Source organism: Podarcis pityusensis (assembly GCF_964106645.2).
Source record: "Podarcis pityusensis genome assembly, chromosome: W".
Taxonomy (NCBI): domain Eukaryota; kingdom Metazoa; phylum Chordata; class Lepidosauria; order Squamata; family Lacertidae; genus Podarcis; species Podarcis pityusensis.
Window position 1 is genome coordinate 11,350,578 of NC_138045.1, and position 17,026 is coordinate 11,367,603.

Genomic DNA, 17,026 nt, shown 5'->3' on the forward strand with positions numbered 1-17,026 from the left:
GCTGTCAAGCAGTTTCATCCCTGGAACTGTCGGAACTAGCTCCCATGTTTTGTTCCTCTCTAAGGAATCAAGCTCAGCCTTCATGGCAGTTAACCATGGCTCAGCATCCTTTGAGTCCAAAGCCTGGATCTCCTGGAAGCTTGAAGGTTCAAATACCTTCTTGAAGGTATTAACAGCAGTTACATCTTTTGCTGCTTTAGCAAATTCATCAGCAAATCTCTTTGGAGGTCTACCTTTTGTGGCTCTTTCAGACCTGCAAATTAGACATATGTCTTCAACGCTCTCCTCTTCTTTCTTAGGTGAAAAGTGGCCTATAGTGAACAGTGGTTCCTCCAATTCTCGCTCAGAGCCTTCAGAGGGTCACAGAGAGGCCTTAGCACTCTTGAAATCCTCTGAACCATCTGAGTCAGTTTCAGATTCAGAATCAGAACCTTCATCAGTGGGTGTGGGGTTTTGCTGCTGTTTATCCTCAGTCTCTTCACTGTCATCAGGATAACATTGGAAATTTCCCACATTCTCCCCCCACTTGGCATTGTACTCAACACTTCTAGTGAGCCTAATTGTCTTAGAGTCAGTCATTATTACTCTGTAAGAACCTTTCTGATACCCTAGAAAGATACCATGCAAACTGTGTTTGCCTAACTTGGAGCTTTGTGGTGTGTGAACCCACATGTCAGAACCAAAAATTCTCGTGTGCTTGATGAATGGTTTCTTGCCAAACATCTTTCCATAGGGGGTACAACCAATCGGTGATGATAATCTGTGATTATAAGTGTAAACAAAATAGCTGAGCGATTCTGCCCAATAACTCTATGGAAGATTGGCATCATGCAGCAAGGTTTTCAAGCCTTGAAGCAAAGTTTGGCTTGCCCTTTCACAAAGTCCATTCATCCAAGGAGACCTTGGACTTGAAAGGTCATGTTGAATTCCTTTCTCAGTCAGAAAAGCTTCAAACTGCTGAGAAGTGAATTCTCCCCCTCGATCTGTAAATAAACATTTCACCTGTTTATCACGCACATTTTGCAACCAAGCACAGAATTCCTTGAACCTAGGAAACCCTTCTGATTTCTGTGTGATGGCCTGGGAATCTGATTCAGAAGCTGAACCTGAGGAGTGCCAGCCTGCACAGGAGTCCCCGCCTTCAGGGCCGGCTGAGCCGGGGCAGGGCCTTGAATCTGAAGGGCCTGCACCTGTGCCGGATCCTCAGGAGCAGACACCAGATGTATCCCCTCTGGCTCCGGAGGTGATTGAGGACCCATTGCCTGCAGGTGCGCCTCTCCCAGCCCTGTCAGGGGGAGGTGAAGCTGCCCCTGGGTCCAGTAATCCTCCAGCCTCTCCTGAGCTGCAGAGGCTCAGGGCAGAGAGGCGGAGGGAACTAAGTTCTCTCAGGAGGAATGCTCGCCTTAAGGCCAGGAGAGGTGGCCAGTCAGGCCAGTCCCAGGTTGCGGGAGCAACGTCATTGGAAACCTGTTTCTGCCAGCACCCAAACCTGTTTTTTCAGAGTTCCCGACCACGCCCGGCTTCTTGCTTTGGACCCCGCTTCACCCTTGGTGGACAGTCTCCAGACCCCCAAACCAGGACCAAAACTCTGACCACGCTTCTCGGTAACACCCCCGGGTCCAGCACATTCTGCTTGAGATTGAACACATAAATATACCTGGAATATGAATCACTGAGAACCATGAAGTACCTGGCTCCACCCAAAGAGGGTGTTAGCGGACCAACGAGATCAGCATGCACTACCTGGTATGGTTCTGTAGCTTGTCTACTAGACACCTTACCTTTTGCAGCCCTTTTAACCTTGTTCGCTGCGCATGCCTTACACTTCATGTGGTACCTGCAGGGTTTTATAGTCATACCTTCAACTAAGGCAGGCATTTTGGAAACTGCCTCAAAGTTTAAATGACCAAGTTTCCTGTGATAATCATGAATACATCCTGCATGCAATACCTTGTTAGTATCTGCAATACAACAAGTTTCATCCTGCACAACATCAACAGAATCATCATAATGCAATACAAACAAATGATCAACATAATCAGCATTCAATACAAAGTCATCTTTCTTGGTGATGGTGCACTTCCTCTTCTTGAAGGAAACGTCTATGTCCTGTTCAGTCAGCTGCGAGACGCTCAATAGGTTGTGTGCAGCATCTGGAACAAAAAGAACGTTGCGTATCAATGCATCCAAGCTGTGAAGAACAACCGTTCCATAGCCTTGACTGGAGATCGTGTGGTCATCCGCTTGGTGAATCGCACCTTCCTGCGGAGTAAAGGACACAAACAGGTGTTTTTCTTGACAGACATGCCGAGTCGCTCCCGAGTTGATGATGAAGAAAGATCTAGACGTCTTCTGGACCTTTGGAGTGAAGCGTGAGACCATAGCCTTGTGTTGCGTTGTCCTGGACATCGGACCTTTGCCTTTGCCTTTGCCTTTTCTGAGGTCTTGTCATGCAAAAGACATAGGTCTTCAGGGGACACAATAAGCATCAGAGTTCTCCTTGCTTTGGAATCCTTAGCCTCCCATTCTGGGGTATGGAACACACAGAGAAGATAAGAGCTGTATTCCGTTCTTCTGCCGTTCTTCTGGGCCCAGGACCAAAAACGTCAGAATCTCCACTCGGCCAAGCTGATAAAGCTCATCTTCTGACGTAAATTAACGACCTGAGCCTTTGATAAGGCTCCAAGGCATGTTCCCCCATTCAGCAGAGTTTCCAGCAGCATGCAGAAGGATGAGATAGTATGAGCTACATGGCTAAAGAGTTTTATTATCTTCTACGCAGACAGCAAAGAAATATACATCCTCTCTCTATGAAAGCAGAGAGCAACCGAACCACAAAGGAACAAAGGAACAGGAAAACCAAAACATCACATCTATCTCCCATCTCCTGTGAGACTTCCAATAGTTTGGAATGTTTGGAATGTAAACAGAGTCCTGTGACTCCAAAGCACTGCTCAGTGGCAAACAGAAACTAACAGATTTTACGCCCCCCTGAGGTCCAGTTTCATAAAATTTCCCCCCTTCCGCACTCTCGCCAAATGTCGTCGATTCTCGGCATGGGAAAGGCCAGGGGTTCTGTCAAGGAATTAAGAATTCTGCAGTCCACTACAAGCCTCCGTTCTTTCGTCCCTCTCTTGTCCACAAAGAACACGGGACTCCCACCCACCGCCTTGGACTCCCTGATGAAACCCCTTTTCAAGTTTTTGTCAATAAACTCCTTCAAATCCTGTATCTTTTGGTCGGACACTGAGTACAGCTTACCCGCTGGTAGCTTGGCCCCCGGGACCAAATTGATCTGGCAGTCGTATGGCCAGTGAGGCGGTAACGCATCGGCCTCTCTCTCACTGAACACCTCCTCAAAGTCCCTGTATTGTGGAGGGATCTTGCCTTTCTCCCCCAGACACATTGTTGCCACCTGGGCCTTCCTTTCCCGGGGTTCCCCTCCTCCCAGGCAGTGCTCCAGGCAGTGGGTCAACCCAAAAGTCAAGGACCCCGGTGCCACAAAACCACTGGGTCATGCAAGGCCAACCAACTCATACCCAAAATAATGGGTGGCCCTGCCAAGGTGGCCACGTGAAAGGCGATGGTCTAGGAGTGCGTGGAGATCTGCAACCTCATGGGAGGGGTCTGATGGGTGACCTCCCCCCCCAATAGTTCCCTACCATCAATCGTGGTAACTTGCAAAGGAAAATCAAACAGCAGCTGGTGCTGCGCAGCAATGTCCCTGCTAAAAAAGTTCGTGCCCTAAATCAATTAGGGCGTGGACCTCCGTTGCGTGGCCACTGGGAAGCTCCAGAAGCACCCTGACCACTATGCTTGCTTTGGGGTCACCTGGTCGGGGCTCTTCGCTGCTGCTCCTGCCTGGCTGTTGCCCCGGTTCACCACCAGCCAGGTCTTCTTGTTTCCCTGTACCTGGGGCACTTCCTCTCCCCCCTGCTGCGTGGCCCCCACCATCCCCTGCCAGTTACGACTTTCTGGGCACACTGTAGCAATGTGGCCTGATCTTTGGCACAGGAAACACTTCTTGGCAGCTTTTCCTTATTTTTCTCCTGCTGCTGAACTTTTGAATGCTCCCGCGTGCTGGCTGAGTTGATTTCCATGGGCTCTGGCTGACTCCGACCTTGAGAAAGGGAATTGGTGCGCCCCCTGATTGCCACCGATAATGTTGCACTCTGGCACTTGGGGAAGTTTTATAATTTACCAATAATGTTGCACTTGGGCACTTGGGCTCTGGCTGACTCCGACCTTGAGACCTTGAGAAACCCCTGCTGGCATCTCAGGAATGTGGTGGCCATGGAAACACTCCCCTGTGCTCTCCCTCCTCTCCAGCACACAGGTCGCCTGCCGCACCCCCACGGCTAAGGCAGATTTAGTTAACTCGTCCATATCCTTGGGCCAGGGGTCCCTTGAGAGCTCATACTTCACGTCTGAATTTAGCCCTCCCTTAAAAAGAGCCTGCACTGGTTCAGAGCTCAGGTCCCAGCCCAGCTTGTGGACAAGCATTGCAAATTGAGACCAGTAACTGTGGACGGTCAGATTCCCTTGCCACAAGGCCAGTAATTGCTGCTGAGTCATATCAATTTGGCTCTCATTTGTAAACATGGCATCCATCGCCTCATAAAACTTCCCCAAGTGCCAGAGTGCAACATTATCGGGGGCAATCAGGGGGCGCACCCATTCCCTTGCAGCCCCTCCCAATTGACTGATTACAAAAGCAACTCTCCGCTGATCGCTGGCAAATTCACCCCTCTGGAGATTCAGGGCATATTTAATCTCAGTCTTAAAGCTCAAACATTCCTGGGGATCCCCATTGAACCTACTGACCAATGAAGGCATTTTCCTTCCCAGCGGGGCGCCCCTCAGTTCCTGTTAATGAGACCTGCGCTCCTCCAACCTAATCCGCAATTCCTGCGCATGCTGTTCCAGTTCCACGTGTCTCTGTTTCAAAGCCGCAAACTATTTTCTCGTCTCCTCATCCATCACTACGTTGTCTCTCTCTCCTTGCTAGCCCCCGTCAATGACCAGGAAGCGGTGGATCTTAGATTTTTCTGGTGCAGGCTGTGCCCCTGGCTATGATGTGTGAGTTGGGGTAAGTCCAATGCAAAAAGCCTGAGGATCCATGCTTTGAAACCATGTTTTTGGGCCACGGAGCGGCCAGGTAGCTGTGGATCCGTGCGTCTTGTGGTGCAGGCTGTGACCCTGGCCATGATGTTTGATTTAATCGTGGGTTAGGGGCGGCCCAATGCAAAAAGCATGATGATCCATGAGGAGCCGTGGTTCAAAACCATGTTTTTGAGTCACGGTATGACCAGGAAGCATGGATCTGAGTTTTTTGTAGTGCAGGCTGTGCCCCTGGCTAGGACGTGGGATTTGACGGTGAGTTGGGGGAGCCCAATGCAAAAAAAAATTAGGAGCCATGAGGATCCATTCTTCAAAACCAAGTTTTTGGGCCATAGAGGCGCTAGGAAGGGGTGTATCCGTGTGTTTTTTGGTGCAGGCTGTGCCCCCGGCAATGACGTATGATTTGACAGCGAGTTAGGGGTGGCCTAATGCAAAAAGCATGAGGATCCAAGAGGATCAGTGCTTCGAAATCATGTTTTTTTGGGCCTTTGAGTTGCCAGGAAGCTGTGGATCCTAGGTTTTTGTGGTGCAGGCTGTTCCCCTGGCTTTGATGTGTGATTTGACGGCGAGTTTGTTGTTGTTGTTTAGTCGTTTAGTCGTGTCCGACTCTTCGTGACCCCATGGACCAGAGCACACCAGGCACTCCTGTCTTCCACTGCCTCCCGCAGTTTGGTCAAACTCATGCTGGTAGCTTCAAAAACACTATCCAACCATCTCGTCCTCTGTCGTCCCCTTCTCCTTGTGCCCTCCATCTTTCCCAACATCAGGGTATTTTCCAGGGAGTCTTCTCTTCTCATGAGGTGGCCAAAGTATTGGAGCCTCAGCTTCAGGATCTGTCCTTCCAGTGAGCACTCAGGGCTGATTTCCTTCAGAATGGAGAGGTTTGATCTTCTTGCAGTCCATGGGACTCTCAAGAGTCTCCTCCAGCACCATAATTCAAAAGCATCAATTCTTCGGCGATCGGCCTCCTTTACGGTCCAGCTCTCACTTTCATACATCACTACTGGGAAAACCATAGCTTTAACTATACGGATCTTTGTTGGCAAGGTGATGTCTCTGCTTTTGAAGATGCTGTCTAGGTTTGTCATTGCTTTTTCCCCAAGAAGCAGGCGTCTTTTAATTTTGTGGCTGCTGTCACCATCTGCAGTGATCATGGAGCCCAAGAAAGTAAAATCTCTCACTGCCTCCATTTCATCCCCTTCCATTTGCCAGGAGGTGATGGGACCAGTGGCCATGATCTTTGTTTTTTTGATGTTGAGCTTCAGAGCATATTTTGCGCTCTCCTCTTTCACCCTCATTAAAAGGTTCTTTAATTCCTCCTCACTTTCTGCCATCAAGGTTGTGTCATCTGCATATCTGAGGTTGTTGATATTTCTTCTGGCAATCTTAATTCCGGCTAGGGATTCATCCAGCCCAGCCTTTCGCATGATGAATTCTGCATATAAGTTAAATAAGCAGGGAGACAATATACAGCCTTGTCGTACTCCTTTCCCAATTTTGAACCAATCAGTTGTTCCATATCCAGCTCTAACTGTAGCTTCTTGTCCCACATGGAGTTTTCTCAGGAGACAGATGAGGTGATCAGGCACTCCCATTTCTTTAAGAACTTGCCATAGTTTGCTCTGGTCGACACAGTCAAAGGCTTTTGCATACTCAATGAAGCAGAAGTAGATGTCTTTCTGGAACTCTCTAGCTTTCTCCATAATCCAGCGCATGTTTGCAATTTGGTCTCTGGTTCCTCTGCCTCTTCTAAATCCAGCTTGCACTTCTGGGAGTTCTCAGTCCACATACTGCTTAAGCCTGCCTTGTAGAATTTTAAGCACAAGGGGGCTGCAAATAGATTTTTTGTAGTATCAAATAACACAGAAATGAGTGCTAAACATGCTCTATTTTCTGGAACTAGCTTTCTCCTTGTGTTAAAGTTCAAAGAGAATGCCACAATTAATAGTTTGTTTCTTAATTTCATTTATATCCCACCTTTTTCCACCAAGGAGCTCAAGATAGCACACATGGTTCTCCACCTCCTCATTTAATTCCCACAACAACCCTGTTATGTAGGTTAGGCTGAGAGGGAATGGCTGGGCCAATGTCACTCAGTAAGCTTCATGGCTGAGTGAGGATTTGAACCCTGGTCTCCTTGGTCCAAGTCCAACACTCTAACCACTATACCACATTGTCTCTAATAATGTTAGGGAAACAATGGGGAAGTGGAATAAACTGCCATTTGAATGGAGTCTAGATGGGCCATTTGGCTGGTGCAACAGGCTTATTATGTTTGTGAGTGTGTGTTCACAACTGATAATTCTGTTAGATTTGAATTGTGTTTATCCTTAATGCAATACTGTTGACAAATGGCTGAGATTCTACATATAGAAAACTGATGCAGGAAGCTGGGGGTCTCTCCAAACTGCCAGTATTATGTAGGAGAGATTTAAGAGTGTACTAGAACTTTAGCTTTCTACAATTGAAATGGATTAAAGCACTCTGGGTTTGTCCACACTTTTGTTTGACCTGTATTTTGATTATGTTGTGTAGCAATTAATTCCCCCGGCTCCAAGACCGTTTCTCATTGCTCCATGACTGTGCCTTGTGAAAATAGGAACTTACCTGCTGAATTGGATCTTATGTAATGTGCAGAAAATCTGAAGACAAATTTTGCTGGTCAACCTTCTGATTCAGCAGATAATATTGTGTGGGTTTTTTTTTCTAAGACAGCTGTGGAACAACGAGAAAAGCTCTCGGACCCAGATAAACTGATCAGTACACAAATAGGGTAAAAATACAGGACAAGCAAAAGTGTGAATAACAAGTTCATGTTTTAAAAAAACAAAAAATACACACGTATTTTTCTTCTGTGAGAAAAGTGATGGGAAAATTCACTAGAAAGTGTGGGATGAATGAATGGCTAATGAGAAAACACTCCACAAGCAAATCAGGATGAATGCAGGTCATTGTCATAGAACTCCTACAAACATATCAGAACAAATAGTAGTTATTTGACATAGTCTAATTGCTGTCTAAGCAAACCAGGATGGCTGCTGAAAAACGAGTCATCAGGTGGAGAACTATGTGATCATGTGCGCCTGGCAGAACCATCCAGATTGTGCTCCCCTAGTCAAGGGCACCCCTCCCTCTGGAAGTCTTTGCAGCGGTGGCACTGGCCCTTCCTTCCTTCTCCCCGCCCCCACCTTCCTCACACAACTCCCCATCCCCTTTCCTCTTTCAGCAACACCAACATGAAATCTCAGCAGCCCTCTAGGTGATTTTCAGACTTGGGCGTGAGGAAAAGCCTCAGTCTAAAAAAAACTTCAGGGGGGGGAGAGGGGAGAAGAGAGAAGCGGGGGAAATAAAAGTTTGCTGAGGGGTGAAGAGGCGATGAGTTTGAGTCTGGTCGTTCCACAGGTTGGGGAGAAGAAGGGGGGAGGCTGTCCCCAATCTGAGAACAGGACAGTGCTTCCCTTCTCTTCCCTCCTCCTTCACTGCTACTAATGTACCTCAGAGCAGCTTGTTATTGGTCCTGGAGAAGGCAGAGAGGAGGTGGGGAGGGGAAATGGGACACTCCCCCCCCCTTTCCTTGGGCAAAGTCAGGAGACCCAAAGAGAAGCCGCCTGCACCACGGCTGTCAAGGAAAGTGAGGAGAAACAACCCAGGGAAACTTTTATTCTTAGGAGAGTGAAGCAGCATCTATGTGTGTCTGTCTGAGGTGCTTTCTCCCACGCGCTCTTGAGGCCCCTTCCAGGTGGGTTCAAGCGGCACATCAGCTCAAGGCGTCCAGGCACTGTTGGAGAGAAAGACGGAGGGAGGGGGAAATTGCCCCACTCACTTCTGGCCCCACTTCTCAGTTTCTTCCCCGCCACTGCCCTCTACCTGAGTGGGTAGCTGAGAGGAGAAGCAGGGCTAGCGGGCAGATGTGGAAAGTAAGTGCAAAGAAACAGTGAACACTTTAAACATTGCAGTTTTGTTAATTCTTAGAATTTAAGTGCCCTTGCAAGCTGAGGAGATGCGGGCATATGGCAGGCCCCCAGCTGGCTCCAGCCACCGGCTGGCAGCCGGGCGATCTCCAGTCCTTGGAACAGCATCAATCAGTGACACAAGCCCCATATACCTTTAGAGCCTTGGCACGCTCTAGTCAGCAGAGTGAATAATGTCTTACAACGGAAGTGGCGGGTAGAGACATGTGTAAGTATTATTTACAGGCGTTTATTCAGCATACTTCAGGAACAAAGGAAAAACATGTCTGCTTCCCTTTGTGTCCAAGCAAACAGCAGAAAGCAAAAGCAATATACAAACGGAAGTTCCCAACAAGCCTGTGCTGGAAGTAAACAGGCATGTGACACACAACAGTCATGCCTGTTCCTTTTAAGGTGGAACGGAACTATACCCTAACATGGACCACCCCTAACTCACCGTGAAACAGGGATATTCATGGATTCTCAGGATTTTTGCATTGGACCACCCCAAACTCACCATCAAATCAAACGTCACGTCCTTGGGCACTGTCTACACCACAAAAATCATGGGTCCACGGCTTCCCAGCGACACCCTGGGCCAAAAAAGTGGTTCCAAACCATGGATCCTCAGTGTTTTTGCATTGTTCCACCCCAAACTCAGTGTCAAATCACACAACATGTCAATGGGCACAGCCTGCACCACTAAAAACACAGCTCCACGGCTTCCTGGCAACACCATGGCACAAAAATGTGGTTCCAAACCATGGATCTTCATGGATCCTCAGGGTTTTGCACTGGGCCACCCCAAACTCACCGTGAAATCACACATCATGTCCATGGGCACAACCAGCACCCAAAAAACGGATCCACGGCTTCCTGGCAACACCGTGGGCCAAAAACGTGGTTTCAAAGCACGGATCCTCATGGATCTTCAAAGTTTTTGCATTGGGGCACCCCCAACGCACGATCAAATCACATGCCATTTCCATGGGAACAGCCTGCAGGGAAAAAAATATGAATCCATGGCTTCCTGGCGAAACCTTGAGCCAAAAACGTGGTTTCGAATCACGCATCCTCATGTATCCTGAGGTATTTTGCATTGGGCCACCTCAAACTCACCATCGAATCACACGTCATGTCCATGTGCACAGCCTGTATCATAAAAAACACAGCTCCATGGCTTCCTGGCAACACTGTGGCCCAAAAATGTGGTTTTTGAGCCATGGATCCACATGGATCATCAGGGATTTTGCATTGGGGCACCCCAAACTCAACATCAAATGAAACATCATGTCCATGGGCACAGTCTGCACCAAAAAACCCCACAAAAAAAACGGATCCACAGCTTCCTGGCAACACCGTAGGCCAAAAACATGGTTCCAAACCATGGATCCTCAGGGTTTTTGCATTGGGCCACCCCTAACTCACAATCAAATCACACGTCATGTCCATGGGCACAGGCTGCACACACACACAAAAACACAGATCCACGGCTTCCTGGCAACACCGTGGGTGTGATGGCCTGGGACTCGGGTTCGGACTCAGAACCAGAGGATTCTCATTCTGCTCCAGATCCTTTGCCTCAGGCGGCATCTGAACCATGTCTGGGGCCTGATCCTGAAGAGCCCCAGTCTGCACAGGTTCCCCTGCAACAAGCACCAGCTGGGCCGAGTCAGGGGCCTGAGCCTGCCCTGGCTCCAGTTGCGGGGATTACCTTGTTGCCTTTAGCTGGGCAATCAGTTACAGCTGCTCCACTACCGGTTGGGTCAGGGAAGGCTGAGGCGGCCTCTGGGTCTAGTAACCCACTGACATTTCCCGAGCTGCAGAGACTAAGGTCTGAGAGAAGGAAAGACCTGAGTACTCGCAGGAGGAGTGCTCACCTTCAGGCAAGACAGGGAGGTGAGTCGCTGGGGGATCAGGACTGGCCGTTACTGTGACAAAGATAAAAGGCTGTTGGACCCCGCCCCAGGTTGTGGTAGCAACATTGCTGTATGCCAGATCCTGCCTGAGATCCTGTGCCTGACCTTGCCTGGTTTCCTGCCTTGTCCCTGTTGGACTGGCTCCTTGCGGAGCCCTTGGATTCTGGACCGGACCTAGACCACGTTACTCGGGTTACCCCCAGGTCCAGCACAGTGGGCCAAAAACATGGTTCCAAACCGTGGATCCTCAGGATCCTCAGGGTTTTTGCATTGGGGCACCCCTAACTCACCATCAAATCGCAGATCATGTTCATCAGCAAAACTTGCACCCCCAAAAAATGGATACACCCCTTCCTGGCAACACTGTGGGCCAAAAACATGGTTTCGAATCACGCATCCTCATGGATCCTCAGGCTTTTTACACTGGATCACCCCTAACTCACCGTCAAATCACACGTCGTGTCCATGTGCACAGCCTGTATCATAAAAAACACAGATCCACGGCTTCCTGCCACACAGATCCACGACAACACTGTGGAGCAAAAATGTGGTTTTGGAGCCATGGATCCTCAGGGTTTTTGAATGGGCCACCCCAAACTCACCATCAAATCTCACATCATGTCCATGGGCACAACCTGCACCCCATGGATCCACGGCTTCCTGGCAACCCCGTGGGCCAAAAACCTCATACCAAACCATGGATCCTAATGGATCCTCATGCTTTTTGCATTGGGCCACCCCTAACTCACTGTCAAATCACACATCATGGCCATAGGTACAGCCTACACCACCGAAATAATGGATCCACGGATTCCTGGCGACACCATGGCCCAAAAACGTGGTTTTGAACCATGGGTCTGGGAGGATACCCAGCGCTTACAGGGTTAACAGCTCAAGGGAAATGATGTCCTGTCACTGGGGTTTGTTCACATCTTTGTTATGTGAACCTCTTTACTTTCTGTGTTGGACGTGACAGGAGAAGCGTCATGTCTTCGCTTTCTCCTGGCCGATGATTTGTTGTTTTGCTGCTGTACAATAAACGCTTCGTAGAATAGAAGAAGCAGTTGTACGAGAGTTTCTCTGCATGGCTGAGATTCCTTTCACACAGGCACACCGCTGCTCAATATACTCTGCTGAAGCCGGGAGAAGCAGATGCACGCAGCTGAAGCAGGCTGGATGCCACAGCGCTGCAGCTGTTCGTAGCTGAGACGGATGTTCAACAGAACAGGGTCCTCATGGGTCCTCAGGGTTTTTGCATTGGGGCACCCCTAACTCATGATCAAATCACATGCCATGTCCATGGGCACAGCCTGCACATACAAAAAGCACAGATCCACAGCTTCCTGGTAATACCGTGGGCCAAAAACGTTGTTTCGAAGCAGGGATTCTCAGGGTTTTTGCATTGGGCCACCCCTAACTCAGGATCAAATAACACGTCATCTCCATGGGCAGAGCCTGCACCACAAAAAACACAGGTTCCTGGCAACACCGTGGGTCCAAAACATGGTTCCAAACCATGGATCCTCATGAATCCTCAGGCATTTTGCATTGGGGCACCCCTTACTCACTGTTGAATCACACATTGTATCCATGGACACAGGCTATGTTGTAAACAACATCTGCCCTTTTCCCCTCATGAGGTATCTAAGAACCCGTATAGAGTGCTTTAGTGGGTTCCCTATAGGTTGGAGAAAATAACAGAGGCCAACCAGAGAATATTGAGAAGCAAAGCAGCTAGTAAGCCTGATCTTTATTAAAGCTGTTGCAACAGGGTGCTCCCCTCACACGCAGGAGGACAGAGGAGGACCCAGAACAAAGGTGTGCCTGTGAGGAGAATCAGAGCTTACAGGGTTAAACAGCACAGCGTCCTTGTGTCCTGCCTTCTGGGGCGGAGCTACGGGGAGGAGCTCCACATCCGGGGAACTGTTTCTTTGTTGTCTGTATACTTTTGTTTTCTGCCGAGATGAAGAGAATGCGATGTCTACCACTCTTGACAATGGTTGATTTATTTCTGCTGCTGTACAAATAAATGCTTCTAGATTAGAGAAGCCGTGTACAGACTCTGTTTATCTGCATGCTGACGCACACAAAGGCACACACTGTGTTTTACTCTGCTATGGTTTGGAGGAGCAGTGGCGTAACGGAAGCCTGCCAGACCGCAATACTTCATAGGTTATGGGTCGCAGAGGCTAACCTTCCAGGTTATGGAAGCTTTCAGCCACGTTTGTGCCTGTGTGTCTGAAGAGCTGCAGAGCAGTGCAGCTGGAGATCCTGCCATGCTGTGTGCTTAAGGCAGTGAACTCGCTGGTGAAGGAAGGAGCTTGCTGAAGGAAGCATCTTCAAAGAACCAGCTGGCAGAAGCGTGAGTAGCTTAGCCCTGGGGGGAAGGAATATAGCAGAGCTTCAGGAGACCTTCTCTGACCCATTTGATAGGCTCAATGGGCAAAACTGGGAGGACTGGTCCTGAAGAGTGAGGGCATGGCTCACTGGGAAGGGTACACAGAATGCACCCGTTCCTGCAGCTGATGGAGCAGCTGATGCTGCGATTGCTAGAGCTAATGCAGCACTGAGGAGAGACCAAAGAACGATGGGTCTTTTAGTGTTTGCTTTGGATTCTTCCCAATTGCCTCACATTGATGGATTACACATGTCCAAGGCCATTTGGGAGGCTTTAGAACACATGCACCTATGCACGATGGCAGGCGCCAAGATTCATGTGACAAGGAGTCGTTTTGAGATGAAATTTGCTATGGGGTGGCCGGGTCTGTGAGAGACCACATCACCCAAATGCTGGCTTTGTTTAACAGGTTCTGGCAGCTCAATGTCCCTCTTTCTGAGGAGCTTAAGGTCTATGTTCTCTTGAGCTCACTGGACAGGAGCAATGAGACGTTGTGTTTAACCTTGGAGTCTATGCCTGCCCAACAGCTGAACCTGGACTTTGTCTCGGGAAGACTCTGTGATGAGGAGCTATGCCAGCAGAAATCTGGGGTGCGAGCAGGCCCAGGCTCTGCTGCATCCAGGAGTGGGGGTGCAGGGAGAAGTGAAGAAACAGTGAAAGCTTTTTCCTCTCGCCGTTGTTTCCGGTGCAGGTCGGAAAACCATTTGGTCCGGAATTGTCCAGTGGAGACTCCAGGCCCTCTCCCATGGCAACCAGCAGATAACGGCCGGGAGCAAAAGTGGGAAAGCTTGCAAAGGTCCCAAGGGAGCTGGCAAAGAAATGACTTCACATCAGCACCTGGCTGTTTCCATGGCAAAGGTGAAGGACTGTGACCAGGAACACGTGCTGAGCTGGGTGATTGACAGTGGTGCCTCACATCACCTAGTGCCATCTGGTGGTTTTCTGCGGAACTGCAAGGCTGCGAAATCTGGGAAGTCTGTTTCTCTGGCAGATGGCTCCAAACGTGAACTAACCATGTCTGGCTCTGTGTTTTATTCTTTCTTTCAGGAGGAGATTCAAGCCTACTTTGTGCCAGAAATGCAGTGCTGTTTGCTTTCTGTTTCCACTCTTGTAGCTGATGTGTTCAAAGCATTTTTTGAAAATAATATGTGTTCCATTTCCAGAGGTGGGCGACAGCTGATCAGTGTTGAGTGCAAAGTCAGGCTGTTTGTGCTAGAAATGTCTATTGCAGGTACAGGTACCACTGAGTCAGCACAAGCACAGTGTGCTAACGTTCCCATCCATGATGGATGTCATCATCTTTGGCATCAGAGAATGGGGCATGTCAACTGGGGGTAAGTGAAGAAGATCCCACCTGAGGGTTGCACCTGAGGGGTGCAAGATGAAGGCATGTTCCAAATATCTGGATTGTAAAGCTTGCAAGAAAGTTAAGGTTCGAACATGTAGTTATCCTAGGTCTGACAGGGTAACCACCAAACCTTTTGAGCTAGTTCATGCAGACTTGTGTGGCTCTATGCCAGTGGCTAGTCTGGGTGGGGCCAAATTTGTTTTATCTCTGGTGGGTGATTTTTCCAGAAATGGGTGGATCTTCACACTGAAGCACAAGGGAGAGGCTGCTGCTTTACTGAAAGACTGGATCACAGCAGTTGAACTGCAGTTCCAGCTGCAGGTCAAGAGCTTTCAATCAGATCACAGTGGGGAGTTCACCGGGTCTGCGCTGCAGAGTTTCTTCCGCCAGAAAGGGATAAGCCGCAGGTTGACTGTAGCGAATTCTCCCCAGGAGAATGGGATTGCAGAACCCAGGAACAGGAGGCTGCAGGAGTTGACAAAGGCGATGCTTTTTGACACAGGGCTCCCTCAGAGGTTTTTTGGGAGAAGCATGGCAGGCTGCTTCTTTCACTCTGAACTGTTCTTTCAGTTCTGTTGTAGGGGACACACCCTATTTTCTGCTGCACAGCAAGAAGCCCAAGGTGCATTTCTTTCATGTGTTTGGTTGTGAGGCTTGGGTCCTTGTGCCAAAGGCCAAGCGCAGAAAGGGTGGACCTAGGTCCCAAAAGATGATCTTCTGTGGGTATGAGCCAGGGACCAAGGGGTGGAGATTTGCCTATCCAGAAGGCAATCAGTCTGGGGTTCTAGTCAGCAGGAGTGCTGAGTTCTGTGAGCAAAGTGGATGGACACGCATACATGGGAATCCAGATGTTCTGTCAGAGAGTCTGCTTGACTCTGCTGATGAGGGAGAGGTTGAAACTGATCCTGCTGCTGAGGCTCAGAGTTCCGACCCAGAGCAGGAACAGGAAAGGGCTTCTCCTAAAGCTGTGAAGCTAGAGCAAAGGAGCGTACCTTCCTCACCCACAAGTCCAGCTGAGAAGTACAGAAGACGCAGTAAGTCAGAGGGGGAGTTCTCTGAGAGCAAGGACACAGTGGCTGGCCCTAGCGGGTCAGAGGGGGTACCTGAATTTGTGCTAAGGCGTTCAGCTCACACTACTAAGGGAAATCCACCTGACAGGTTTGAGGACACTAGCGTGTGGGTTGGTATGGCTCAATGTGAACCTGAGAGTTTTGAGGATGTTCAGAAGCTGCCTCAAGAAGAAGCCAGGAAACAGCAAGAGGCAAGGCAGAGGGAAATGAGCTCAATGGAGTCTCTAGGTGTGTTCGCCATCACAATGCTGCCAGCAGGCAAGCAGGCCGTGAGCAGTCGCTGGGTTTACCGTCTTAAACCCACAGCAACTGGAGGACCCCAGTACAAGGCTAGGCTGGTAGCCAGGGAGTTCACGCAGTGGAAGGGGCTGCATTACACTGAAGTGTATGCTCCTACTTCCAGAAGTGAAACTCTGCACATGCTCTTAGCCATTGCTGCACAGAGAGGGCATCACATGCATCACTTTGATGTGAATGTAGCCTATTTAAACTCAGAACTCCAGGAGGAGTTGTACATGCTTCCTCCTCCAGGGTTTGAGGGCAATAGGCCAGATGCAGTGTGGAAACTTCACAAGTCCATTTACGGGCTGAAACAGTTGACCAAGAACTGGAACTTGTGTCTGAATGAAGCCTTAGAGAGCATGGGTTTCAAGAGGAGTCTTGTTGACAGCTGCCTGTACCTGAAAGGGTCAGGAGAATCACAAGAGCTGGTCTTGATCTTTGTGTATAATCCATGTGGTGAAGGCAGAGGAGCAGGTGCAAAGGTTTGCCAAAGAGCCTGGAAAGCGCTTCCAACTCAAAAACCTAGGTGCAGTGAAAGTTTATCTAGGGGTTCAGATAGACAGGTCTGAGGACGGATGTTTCTTGCTCAGTCAGAAAGGCAAGACTGAGCAGTTGCTTGAGAAGTTCAGAATGTCTGATTGTGCAGGGTTCAGGACACTCATGGAGACGAGCTACATGAAAGACAGCAAGTGGAACGTGCTGAGTTCGAAAACGCTGAGATCTTTCAGTCAGCTCTGGGTAGTCTGTTGTATCTCTCCCAGTGGAGCAGACCAAACATAGCTTTTGCTACCAATCTGCTCAACAGGGAGGCTACAAAACCAAGTGTGAGTGCCTGGAATGGTATCAAGAGGGTGCTGCGATACCTGCAGGATATCAAAGGTTTCTGTCTCAAGCTGTCTGCTAAGGGTGACACCAAGCTCACGTGCTGGACAGATAGC